The following is a 14,390-nucleotide window of genomic DNA, read 5'->3' as shown; positions in this document are numbered from 1 at the left end:
ACGAGCACCGCTGGTATTGGCAATGTATGTTCTGGAGGCGGCACCACACATCTCCAAAGCGCCGACCTGGGGAGCGAGTTGTGTATGTGCATGTTTGGGGGTAACTCAAGCTGGCAAGACTCCGCAACACACTTCCACTGGATGTTTTTTGGTGGCCACCCATCCATGCTCGTTCACACACAGGTCCGGACCTGAACATTTATTGCCACATATTAGTTTGTCACAATACGGTGAACTCTTACTGGAACTGACAACAGAAGCTTCCCCCTGTGTCACCACACTCACACCCCCGCAATTCACCAAAAGGCTCACCACCATCCAACCCCTTCCACCACGAGGTCTGCGCCTCCCAGGGTTGGCTAATGGCGAGGGTTGAGTCTTGCCCCTACTCTCCTGCAGAACCTCTGCTGCTCCCACAGGAGAGGAAGGGGCCAGTTGCAGAGAGACAGCAGAGACAGTAGCCTCTAGGCAGCAGTCCTCACACGACTGCCTCCAGCTGACTACTTCCCTAGCCCGCCAATCTATTACCAGGTTGTGTTTTTTCAGCCAAGGGAAGGCTAAAACAATAGACACCGGCATTCCCTCCAAGACGTAGCGTGCCAAGGACTCCTCATGATGTCCTATCCACAGATGGATATTTTCTACGACTTGTGTCAAGCTCCCCTGGCTCAGTGGAACAGAGTTAATGGTCTGAATGCTTATAGTTTGGGCTAGCGTCCTACACCTCAGGCCATGAGTCTGGACAAAGCGAGCATCCATGAGAATGACTCCTGCTCCGCTGTCCACAAGCACCGGTATCACCTCCGGTACCCCGCCAGCCAACACCTCCCCTGACATAGTACCTTGGGAGGGCAAAATGGAGGAAATATACACTCCCTGGCAGCCTCCCTCCAAGCGACCAGGGGAATGCGGCTTCTGAGATGGCATAGATAATTTGGCACGCGCAGGGCAAGCCTTAAGGGCATGACCCATCTGCCCGGAGTAGAAACATGCCGACACCACTCCCTGAATCGTAGGCAGCCCTGAACACAAACTAGCTCCTCCTACTTGCATGAGTTCGTCTGGAGACTTGGCACGCACTGGGCAGGCTCCCATGAAATGGCCCGGCTTCCCACTGGAAAAGCTTACCCCCACCACAGCGAGCCGCAGACAACCCCTTTTTTGTACCAACAACACAGGGCTGCCTGTGTTCCTCCGTCCGCACTGGTTGGTCTTCCCTAGTGAGGACAACAGGTGGCACATTTTGTGTATGTCTCTCCCTAAGCCATCTATCCACCCGTATGGCAAGGGACATGGCGGCCTCCAGTGACCTGGGGGCGGCGTGCTGCACCAGAGTATCCTGCAACTTTGGAGACAGACCTTGCACAAATTGACTCCTAAGTGCAGGGTCATTCAACTGAGTGTCAGTGGCCCACCTCCTAAACTCTGAGCAGCACTCCTCAGCGACCCGGGCACCCTGTTTACACCTACGGAGATGGGATTCCGCCAGGGAGATGCCATCAGGATCCCCATACACTAACGCCAAAGCTGCAAAAAACTCGTCCACGGACTCTAATGATGGTGAATCATCCGGCAGGGAGAAGGCCCAGGATTGGGGATCCCCCTTAAGAAGGGACATAATGATTCCCACCCATTGCGCTTCACTCCCTGATGAATGAGGGCACAGCCTGAAGTATAATTTGCAAGCCTGCTGAAAAACCAAAAATTGATCTCTCCCTCCAGAAAACCTGTCAGGGAGGGATATCTTGGGTCCTGGCTGAGCCTGTTCGTGAACCAAGCCCCCAAAGCCCACCAACAGCTGCAGTTGCTGCACCAACTCACCACGCAGCCCCCTAATCTCATCAGTAAATATCTGCAGCATTTGGGCAAAGGTCTGCATTGGGTCCATGGCTCAGCAGATAAAATGAAGGGTTGGTGATAATGTGATGTAACGGGAGACTGGATACTCCGCCTCCAGCAGGGCGAATTTCTATGACACCCGTGACCCTGGATACACCGCCTCCAGCAGGGCGAATTTAAACAATGTAACGTGCAGCCGGATACACCACCTCCAGTAGGCGAATTTCAATAGTTACACATGTTGTGAGTTCATTTTCCCCTTCACCGTCGATGTCTGATGAACTCCCTCTTCTGGTGAAGGAAGGTAGTGAGGCTGATTACCAAACACCTGATCTGGTAGATGATGACTGGGTAACAGGAAATTCTGACTGGATATAAGGCAGCCGACGCCCTTCTGAGTCGCTGGTGATTTCTCTGCTGGATTCTTGGAGACCAGTCTGATTCCTGCTTCCCAAAGATAAGTTTTTGCTCTGCTATTGAACTTATTAGTTTTGTTTTGTTTATCTTGCTTTTTGGAGTTCAGCCATCCCCGGTCGGTGGTGTGCTGCGTTCCATTTTTGTATCTGATCAGTTTGTCTCTTTGCTCTGTCTTCAGAATTTACCTGAGTGCAGATATAGTCTTTTTGAAGTCCTAGCGACTTCAGGGCCTGTTTTTCCTATCAGACGGTTGGGACATTTTTTGGTAGGGTTTTTTATGGATTGCAGACAACAGCTTTTCTATCCTGTCCTTTTTAGTTGGGCCCCATCGTTTGCTCAACCTATCTTTCTATCTGTGTTAGTGTTTTCATCTTGCTTCACCGTTATTATTTGTTGGGGGCTGCCTATTGCTTTGGGGTCTGCTCTGGGGCAGTTTAGATTTCCCCTTTCTTTCTTTAGGCCTATTTATTTCTCTGACTGTGATCGAGGGGTCTAGGGCATCGTAGGAACCCCCCACGGCTACTGTTAGTTGTTGTGGATAGGATCAGGTGTCTGCAATCCGATAGCTACCAACCTCTCCGGTTTTCTGGACTTAGCTTGTATTTTTGTTTTTTCCGCCTTCGGTGACTCATTCATAACATACACGTGTATCTGGATACACCGCCTCCAGCAGGGCAAATTTACAGAGATAAGGGAAACACCAGGAAACCGATACAATGAAGGGCCCTGCAGTAGGGAACGGGGACGTGGAGACCTCCTGCACTCCCCTGAGGCAGTGTCTCTACACTCCTGATGGTCCCTAGGCAGGTTCCGCACCTGGCGACGAGCAGGATACCTAAAATCCCTAGCTTGCCCTGCACCTATCCCTTTCTAATGAATTGGACGGTGCAGAAACTAATCCCACCACTGCACTAAAACACACATAAGGAAAGTTACAAACAGGGAAAAACTACTTAGCTTTGCTCTGTTGATATTGCTCCCAGCAACAGAGTCCAGCACCTGAGTGCAGCTTTCCTCCAGAATAGCTGCTACTTCACCAAAGCTTTGTCAGAGCTGCAAGGAACTCCTCACTGTTGCTCCTTCCACATTAGGACTCTGACTGAGATGCAAGGAACTTTTCTCTAGCTCCTTCCTCCACCAAGGATGGTTGGAAATGACCAATATCACCAACAGTGAGTGAGACCACCAGACTCTCCTATATAGGCCAGAGACAGAGCCATCACACCTGATAGTGATTCCCGTGTAATAATACTAGCCACCACCGGGGTCAAAACTAGAACTAAAGACACCACTGTGTAATGATCCTAATGGCCACTGGGGGCAAAACTAACTTTAAGCAACCAGCTTAAAGGAAAAAAAGGTTACATGTGCTTTTATCTGTCACAATCCAGCATGTATCGTGACATATACGAAACTGTTTGAAAAGCGGACAGCTCTATAAGCTATAGGTCTGGAAAAATGGAAAAACTCCTTGGCTGGTTTTTCCAGAGTCACACCCAGATAGCTTCTATTTGTCTGTGATACCAGCCGATACACAGTAGTATGTGAGGAGTGTACACCGCTATACGGTGTGTGAAAAAATGAACGCTCGGTAACTCACCAGAACAAAATAATAAAAGTTGGAGTTTGAAAAAAGCAGGTTGAAAAGGAGTGTGCACACAGCAATGCAGCTAGCAGATAGCCTTAAAAGGCAGTCTAATCACCACCAGCGCTGCTGCACAGAACAAAAATCCTCCCCTTTCACTGCACACTAACTGTACAGTGAAAAGCGCTAGCAACAGAAGCAATTTTTTTCTTCTTCCCTGCCTAACACTCTCCCTATTCAGAATCAGCAGCAGCAGCACCTCTCCCTATTGTAAGATCGGCAGAAGTAAGATGGCGGTCAGCGGTCATGGCCTTTTATACCCACTGTGACGCCACACAAAGCCAGCCAATCACTTCAATGCCCTTCTCTAAGATGGTGGTGGCTGCTGCGCATGTCATCGCTTTGCCCACAGTGTGCATCCTCCATCATTGGCTGAGAAAGGCACTGGAAGCATTATTTGAAACGTGACTTTGGCGCTCTGATTGGCGACCTCCTGGCCGACCTCACACTATGGTCGGGTTTCGATCGGCGAAACCCAACTTTAGCTAAAGTTGGCTATATTTGAATTTGACTGACCCGTTTCGCTCAACTCTAGTGCTTAGTCTTATTTCAAATCAAGGACTTTATTCTGGCTGTGTCTTATTTACCATACAACTATAGGATTAGTAATGGATAGGTGGCTTATAGACACTCCTCCATTACTAAGCTTTGGACTTGATGTCACCTGACAATACAAAGGTGACATAAATCACCCAAATATGAACTCCACTTGCCACCGCTCCAGGGCAAGTTGGAAGAGCCAGGCAAAGTGCCGGAATTGGCACATTCAATAGATGTGCTTTTTCTGGGCAGCTGCAGGCTGCTATTTATAGGCTGGCAGGGTCAATATCCATGGCCCCTTACCAGCACCCAGCTGTGAGCTTTAGCAAGGCAAGTTGTTAAAAACAGGGGGACCCCACCTTGTTTTTTTAAATTATTTATTTAAATAATTAAAAAAAAACGTGTGGGGACCCCTCTATTCTTCATAACTAGCCTTGTTTAAGTTGACAACTGAGGGTTGCAGACCCCAGCTGTGAGCTTTGCCTGGCTGGTTATCAAAAATACAGGGAACCCATGCCATTTTTTTTAAATTATTTATTTACGGCATAGAACAGGCTGATGAATACTCCCATCCACCGCTCCTGCTCTCACTGTTATTAGCGGTAGCCAGTGTCGGATGATGGGAGCTGTAGTCTCATCAGCTGATACCAGTGACCTGAGATATGCTTTATACCTCCGATCACAGCTTAGTGCTTACCATGTCTTCTGACAGCATGGGAACTGCTGCTGCCTTACCAGCGGAGATAATTTCACTGCCGATCAGAAGCGGTATTTGCTGCTCTGCCACGCACATGACAGTGCAAAGAACACCTGATGTTCTGGCAGCCGATCCCAAACAGTAACATGGATTCCGTGGTGAAGTCCATGTTCAGTGTCCTTGCCCGAACAGTAGGTGTTCGGTATGGATGCCGAACTTTACTGTTTGGGTTCACCCATCTCTAGATAGAAGTAGATTTAGGAACAGTAAAAATATACTGTACTATTCAGTGTCTACTACAGTATTTTTTACTGAATATATTCAGAGATAGTGTCAGAGAAAATGGTAAAAAAGAATCACATTCATGCGTGCCTCTGTGACTACACAGCTATAAATCTTAATTATTCAAAAGTTTATTTTCAGTAAGCCAGGAAGCATAGACTGTTATCTTTATGTTGACTCTTCATGATGGTGTAATTGATATTTGTAAATTGATTAGTTGTTGTTATTCATCCCTTATTTTATCTCCTACAGTTTATTGTATTGTTATCTTTGCAAAAGAGGGATGCAGGGTCACTGAACAATAATGTTTGCTGATGTGATTACACATTATACCGGGCCATGGACTTTGTTGACTTGCAAACATTGAAGGAGATATTATAAATAATCGTATCACCATTTCCCCTTGACCTGTGAATGATAGCTTGTAGAACAGTTGTGAACTATAAAAAAGGGATATGCCTCTGTAACAAGATCCAAGATTTCCATAGATCCAAAGAATAAGAGACTCTTTACAAAACTACAACAGGAACATGCTACAGGGCAACAGCCAAGACATCATGGCTCCATCAGGAGGAACACAGTTTTCACATTCTATTGGATACCAACTTAGGGGACCATGGCCCAGCTGAAAGAATACATATGTGCTTCATTGAACATCACTGAACCGATGGATACATTTAGGGAAGTCAGGATTTGGATCCAACAGTCACCTGAATCCAATGGATACGTTTGGGGAAGCCTGGATTGGGACCCACCGGTCTCCTGGCTCAATGGAGATGTTCAAAGGAGCCAGGTTATAACTCTGCACTCACTTGGTCTTGTACCTCAATTGACTGTCAGCTTCCTAAGCTTGTTGTTACCTACTATCTGTGTGTGCCAGAGGTTTGTGGAGTCTGCCATAAAAGTGGCTCTAATCCCGGCGAGTCAGCGGAAGGATCATACTCTGTAATTTGCAACATCTTGGCTATTGGCTGGGACTGTTCTATGTGTTATTTGCCTGTTTTGTGGTTCAAAAAAGTATTGCCATACTGTTCTAACCTCAGCCTGTGCTGTCTGAGTAGTATTATGCCCACAGTAAAAGTAAAGTTGGTATTCAGTGGGATGATCCCTGGACCATGCAGTTTGAGCTAGCGGACTAGAGCACCCAATGACCCCCGAGTCTCCACAGCATCATACAGCCATCAAGCCCTAATCAGCGACACATCACTCATTGGCATCCAGTTCGTTTTTTTGTGTGAAAAAATAAAAAAATATTTAAGATTATTTGATAGGATTAGATTACAGAGAGTAAATAATGTTATTGAATATAGTCAGGGTAAGTGTAGTGGCGTAACTTCAAAGTTATGGGCCCCGGTGCAAACTTTCAAATGGGCCCCCTATGCAAAAATACTCATACAGCTCCGCTCTGTACACCTCGCACCCACTCGGCTCCGCTCCGTACACCTCACACCCACGTGGCTCCGCTCCGTACACCTCGCATCCACGCGGCTCCATTCCATACACCTCGCACATATGTGGCTCTACTCCGTACACCTCGCACACACGCAGCTCCGCTCTGTGCACACACGGCTCCACACACCTCGTACACACACGTCTCCGCTCCGTACACCTCGTACCCACACGGCTCCGCTTCGTACACCTCGTACCCACATGGCTCCACACAACTCATACACCCATGGCTCCGCTCCGTACACCTCGTACCCACACGGCTCCACACACCTCGTACACACACAGCTCTGCTCCATACACCTCATACCCACACGGCTCCGCTCCGTACACCTCATACACACACAGCTCCGCTCTGCACAGTGACACCCCATACACACACGGCTCCGCTCCGTACACACACAAATCCGCTCTGTACACCTCATACACACACATCTTCGCTCCGTACACCTCGTACACACACAGCTCTGCTAGATCCACCCTGTAAACCCCTCCTGACCCCACACAGAAACTTTACCTCATCCTCCAGCATTATGACAACCAGCACAGCAGAGTCCTTCAACAAGGCTCCTGATCATGTGACCCCTGACTCCTCCCCACCTGTGACCTCATCACAGGTCCTGTGCACACAGAAAAGGACTTAATTGCAGGCTGTGAGAGGTCTATATGGGAGAGTGAGGATGGGGTGCATGGGGGGGTGGCGGCTCAGTGCGGGACGCGGGGGGGTCAAAAATGGGACTATCCCACGAGAATCGGCATGGTTGGGAGATATCACGTTCTGACCTGCCAGGCCCCTGACTCCCCCCGGGGCCAGTCGCAGTGGCGACCACAGCGACCGTGGTAGTTATGCTCTTGGGTAAGTATCAGTTGCGGCTGATCAGTAATTTTCTTTTTACTGAGTAAGTATGTGTTTTATTTTACCAATTTTTTATTTTCTTTTTCTTTTTATCTTTTTCTTTCAAGATTCTTTTCTTTTTTTCCTTTCTATTCTAAATTAAAAAAAGTTTGCACCAATCAAACACAAACACCGCAAACATGAAAAAAATGTCCTAATCACGGCATTCAGTAGAGGAGGCATACTCATTCCTTGTCACTGGCATGGATAGTGAGGGAGAAAATGCCACCTTTATTTTTCATCCTCCTCCTCAAGTGGTACTGAACCACCATGCAGATGCCTCAGGACAGAAAATGAACCTCCGCTTATCATCACTGACCCCTATAAATATCACCCCCCCAAAGATTATGAACCACAGATTCCAGATTTTGCGGCCCAATCAAGAATCAAATTTGACACCATTGGCCTCACAGAAATACACTTTTTCAAAGTCTTTCTCTGAGGAGATTGTATAATGCTTTCATGCTATTGCAATATGCAGATCAGATCGGTACATTGTACCTTCAGTTGCAGTAGCTAGTGATTAAGGCCACCAAATTTGGCAGTCAGGAAGAAGCAGGAAGAAACAGGTGTGCATATCATACCAGGTCAATCAAGCAAAACCTGAGTCAAAATATTTGAACTAGAAAATTATTTATTTACATCATCAGTCACACAGTACCACCAAAGTTTCTGCCTATATGGCCTTTGGTAAGGCAATTATCTAAATAAAGCACAACAATAATCACAAGGTTACAAAATTACATGTGATCATGGTTAACTACAGGACTGATATATAATAAATAACAATTTAAAGAAATGGATTTAAATACACCGTGTGCAGAATTATTAGGCAAGTTGTATTTGAGAGGATTCTTTTTATTATTGAATAACAACTATGTTCTCAATCAACCCAAAAGACTCATAGATATCAAAGCTTAATATTTTTGGAAGTTGGAGTGGTTTTTTATTAGACTTGGCAATCTTAGGAGGATATCTGTTTGTGCAGGTAACTATTACAGTGCAGAATTATCAGGCAACTTAATAAAAACCAAATATATACCCATCTCACTTTTTTATTTTCACCAGGTAAACCAATAGAGAAACACAAAATTTTGAAATAAACATTTCTGACATTCAAAAACAATACAAAAAAAAATCAGTGACGAATATAGCCACCTTTCTTTACGATGACACTCAAAAGCCTTGAGTGGAGCTCTCTGCCCTTTACTGATCCAGCCTCGGGCCCATCCATCTGGCCAATCAAGAGTCGCTCTCATTTCATCAGTACATAAAACCCTCACAAAAATCAGTCTTAAGATATTTCTTGGTCCAGTCTTGACGTTTTATTTTATGTTTCTTGTTGAAAGGTGGTCGTTTTTCAGCCTTCCTTAGTTTGGCCATGTCCCTAAGTATGGCACACCTTGAGCTTTTTGATACTCCAGTAACGTTGCAGCTCTGAAATATGGCAAAACTGGTGGCAAATGGCATCTTGGCAGCATCACACTTGATTTTCCTAAATTTATAGGCAGTTATTTTGCGCCTTTTTTATCAACACACTTCTCTCGATCCTGTTGGATATTTGCCATGAAACGCTTGATTGTTCGGTGATCACGCTTCAAAAGTTTGCCAATTTCAAGACTGCTGCATCCCTCTGCAAGACATCTCGCAATTTTTGACTTTTCAGAGTCCGTCAAATCTTTCTTTGGACCCATTTTTCCAAAGGAAAGGAAGTTGCCTAATAATTAAGCACATTTTATATAGGGTGTTGATGTCATTAGACTACACCCCTCCTCAGTTCAGATATGCAAATCACCTGATTTACATAATTGGCAGTTGGCTTTCAAGCCTGTACAGCTTGGAGTAGGACAACATGTTTAAAAAGGATAATGTGATCAAAATACTCATTTGCCTAATAATTCTGCACCCAGTGTACAATCCAGTAAAAGGAAAAGACAGAAAACACAAAAAAAATCATGAGGATTCCATCATCCACAATTGGACTTTGAATAGTACTGTAAAACACAATACAAGATATATTATTATTATTATTATTATTATTATTATTATTATTATTCCAGTACATATTTATTTAATTAACATGAGGCAGTATTCAGGTAATGGAGAAACGGAAAAAGTACAAAAAGGAACGTATTCCAAAAAAGGAAATGAGAAATAGTACCTTTAATATAAGGGTCATAATTCTAAAAAAAGAAGAGGGAAAAGGGAAAAAGAATAATAAATTTAAACAAATATGTGTACATATACCTATCTAACTAGATATGAAACCACAGGAAGCACTGACCTGAAGGTGAGAAGATGGGAACATCAGGGACCAGGCCGCTGTGTGCAGTGCAAGTGTATGCCACTTGAAATGAGCGTCTATTTATATTAAGTGAAAAAGACCACAACTATCTTCAGGTGGAAGAAAGGAAGTGTGGCATGCTGGAGTAACACCTGCGATTGCGCAGAGCGGCCCCTCAAACATTTTCCTGGTGAGGTCTCTCAAACATCAAAGAAAGAAGGTCACAAAATAGCTGTTGAGTGTGTTACAGAAGAGTGATACGTAAGAACAACATTTGGCAATGTGACACCTGCCCTGACAAACCCATGGACTATTTAATTCATTTCTGACTCTCACATTAAAAAATTCACATATCAGGAAAACAATAGATCAATTCCAATATAGGGTCACTTGTAGGGGGTTTCTACTGTTAGGCACATCAGGGGTTCTCCAAATGCGACACGATGCCAGCAGACCATTCTATCAAAGTCTGTATTCCAAACTGTCACTCCTCCCTTTCCGAGCCCAGCCTTGTACTTAAACAGTAGTTTTTCAAAGCATATGGGGGTATCAGCATACTCAGGAGAAATATTACAACAAGTTTGATTGACTATTTTCTCCTGTTATGCTTGTCAAAAAAAATCGGGGGATAAAAAACATTTTTGTGGAAAACTTTATTTTTTTTTATTTTCATGGCTCAACATTATATATTTCTGTGAAGCACCTGAGGGTTCAAGGTGCTCACCCCACATCTAGATAAATTCCTTGGAAGGTCTAGTTTAGAAATTGGGGTCACTTGTGTGGGGGGTTTCTATTGTTTAGGCACATCAGGGGCTCTCCAAATGCGACATGGTGTCCGCTGTCAATTCTAGCCAACTTTCAGTTCAAAAAGTCATACGATGCTCATTCACTTCCAAGCCCTGCCATGCACATAAACAATAAATTTCCCCTACAGATGGGGTATCGGCACACTCAGAAGAAATTTCACAATATGGGGGATCCATTTTTCCTGTTACCCTTATGAAAATTAAAAAAAAATGGATCTAAATTAATTGTTTTGTGAAAAAAGTTCAAAGTTTATTTTAGCCTTCCACATTCTTTGGTTCCTGTGAAGCACCTGAAGAGTTAATAAACGTCATGAATCTGGACATGAGCAATATGAGACGTGTAGTTTTTAGAATGTTGTCACATTTGGGTATTTTCTGTCATATACAGGTGCATCTCTCAAAATTAGAATATCACCAAAAACTTAATTTATTCCAGTTCTTCAATACAAAAAGTGAAACCCATATATTATATAGAGTGATTCCAAACAGAGTGATCTATTTCATGTGTTTATTTCTGTTAATGTTGATTATTATGGCTTAAAGCCAATGAAAACCCAAAAGTCATTATCTTAGTAAATTAGAATACTTTATAACACCAGCTTTAAAAAATTATTTTAAAATTAGAAATGTTGGCCTACTGAAATGTATGTTCAGTAAATGCACTCATTACTTGGTCGGGGCTCCTTTTGCATCAATTACTGCATCAATGCATTGTGGCATGGAGACGATCAGCCTGTGGCACTGTTGAGGTGCTATGGAAGCCCAGGTTGCTTTGACAGCAGCATTCAGCTCATCTGCATTGCTGGTTCTGGTGTCTTTCAGTATTCTCTCAAATATTGAGCACATTTACTGAATATACATTTCAGTAGGCCAACAGTTTGGATTTTAAAATCATTTTTTCAAGCTGGTGTTATAAAGTATTCTAATTTACTGAGATAATAACGCTTGGGATTTCATTAGCTGTAAGTAGTGATGAGCGAATATACTCGTTGCTTGGGTGGTCTCCGAGCATGCTCGGGTGGTCTCTGAGTATTTTGGCGTGCTCAGAGATTTAGTTTTCGTCGCCTCAGCTGCATGATTTGCAACTGCTAGACAGCTTGAATACATGTGTGGAATGCCTGTTTGTTAGGGAATTCCCACATGTATTCAGCCTGTCACAAATCATGCAGATAAGACGATGAAAACTAAATCTCCGAGCACACCGAAATACTTGGAGGACACCCGAGCATGCTCAGGGAAACCCGAGCAACGATGCTACTCGACCATCACTAGCTGTAAGCCATAATCATCAACATTAACAGAAATAAACACGTGAAATAGATCACTCTGTTTGTAATGACTCTATATAATATATGAGTTTCACTTTTTGTATTGAAGAACCAAAATAAATTAACTTTTGGATGATATCTTAATTTTGTGAGATGCAACTAGTTATATCCCTCAGAGTCAGTTCAAATGTGGTGTGGTCCTTAAAAAAATGGTTTTGTACATTTTGTTGGAAAAATGAGAAACCACTGATCAACTTTTAACCCTTCTAACTTCCTAACAAAAAAAAAGTAGACATGTGGAAGCAGTGATTTATTAATTATTTTATTATTTTGTGTTACATTTAAGGGCTTAAACATGAAAGTTTGAAAATTGCAAAATTTTCCAATTTTTTTCCAAATTTCCGATTTTTTTCACAAATATTAAAAAATCATAGCGAACAAATCATGTACTATCATGAAGTACAATATGTATTGAAAAATTGTTCTCTTAATTAGTGGAATCCATTGAAACGTTCCAGAGTTGTTACCACAGAAAATGACACTAGTCAGAATGCTAAAATTTGGCCTTGTCATGAAGGTGAAAACAGGCTTAGAGGGTAAAGGGGTTTATGGGAATCTGTCACCAGATTTTGCTCTTCCAAATGAGAGCTGCATAGTTAAGGGAAATAGACATTGATTCCAGCGATGTTTCACTTACAGGATTGCTTTCTGTCATTTTGATTAAATTTCAGTTTTATACACTGTAGATCTAACAGTTTACTGAATACTGTGCAAAGTATAATCAAGCAAAAAAGTTCCAGCAACAAACATTCAAATTATTGGATGTTTGTTGCTGAAACTTTTTTGTATGATTACCACAACCGCTTTTTCCAAGCACAATCCTGGAGTCCACACCCAAAGCCAAAGGAATTCACCTAATGGTGAGCTGAATACCCTTTTTTTCTCCTATATTGTGCAAAGTATAACCCCGCCTCCTCTACTAATTGGTAACTTTCTACCCATATACAGGGTATACAGAAAGTTGCCAGTGAGTGGTGTGTAAACAGAGCACATAAACATGAAGTATAACAAAAGGTTTACTAGTCCTTACGAGGGCTTGATTTTTGTACTTTTGAATAACACCATTCATTCTTCCACATAGTGTACTGGAATATGGGAAAAAGTTCCACGTGCGTTGAAATTGAAAAAAAAAGTACTATTCCACAATTTTAAATATATATATATATATATATATATATATATATATATAGATAGATAGATAGATAGATATATATATAATTTACTATGCTCACTATATGGTAAAACAGGCCAGGCCATTTACCGAGACCCCTAATATTTTCATTTTTCAGGGTATGGGGCTGTATGTGGGCTTATTTTTTGCATCCAGAGTTGACTTTTTATTGATACCATTTTGGGGTAGATACAATGTTTTAATTGCCTCTTATTGCATTTTACTGCAATGGTGCCAAAAAAAATAATTCTGGAGTTTTGATTTTTTTTCTCATTATGCCGTTTTCTGATCAGATTGATTTACTTTACTATTTTGATAGTTTGTACTTTTATTAACGAAGTTATGCCAAATATGTGTATTTTTATTCTTTTATTTTTAATTGGTCAAAACGGGGGGGTTAAACCTTTAATTTATTTTTCACATTTTAAAAACTTTAACTTTTTACTGTATGTTTGCCAGGAAGGATACAGACTCGGCAAAAGAGCCCACATCAAAGTTAGGGTCACAACATTTGACATACATGTATGTCTTATGTTGTGAAGGAGTTAAGGTGTTTTTGCTTTCAATTACAGGGTCAATGTAGGTAGTAGTTACTAGATCATTTTGATGCTCTTGTACTTTTATTTTTTTTAATTATTTTTCCAACAGCCACGGCTTCTTTTTAATTAACAATAGCATATAAAGACTTGTCTTGCTGGACAAATTTTAGTTTTGAGTAAATACAGTCATTTTATCATTCAATGTTCTGAAAATTATTAAAAAAAAAATTCCTACACACAGACTCCACTTGCTTTGTATAGTTCAGGCTCAGCTCCTGAACTTGCTCCATACATGTGCAATTTTTCTTAAAGTTAATACAATTAGTGTCTTACAGTTGTAGCATTTCTGTAGAAATTGACAGTTTTCTTCAAAATAAAAAAGCAATTTAAGAATATTTAAGAATATTTTCCAACGCGCGTTTCACACGTGGTTTCATGTGAAACGCACGTTGGAGTGTGAGGCGGCGGTGTTCACATACACAGTATGAATCCAGGGGGGTA

Source organism: Dendrobates tinctorius, unplaced genomic scaffold (genome assembly GCF_039654945.1).
Source record: "Dendrobates tinctorius isolate UK_male_01 unplaced genomic scaffold, ASM3965494v1 ptg000040l, whole genome shotgun sequence".
NCBI lineage: Eukaryota > Metazoa > Chordata > Amphibia > Anura > Dendrobatidae > Dendrobates > Dendrobates tinctorius.
The sequence above is the reverse complement of the archived record's forward strand: the minus strand, read 5'-3'. Positions refer to the sequence as shown.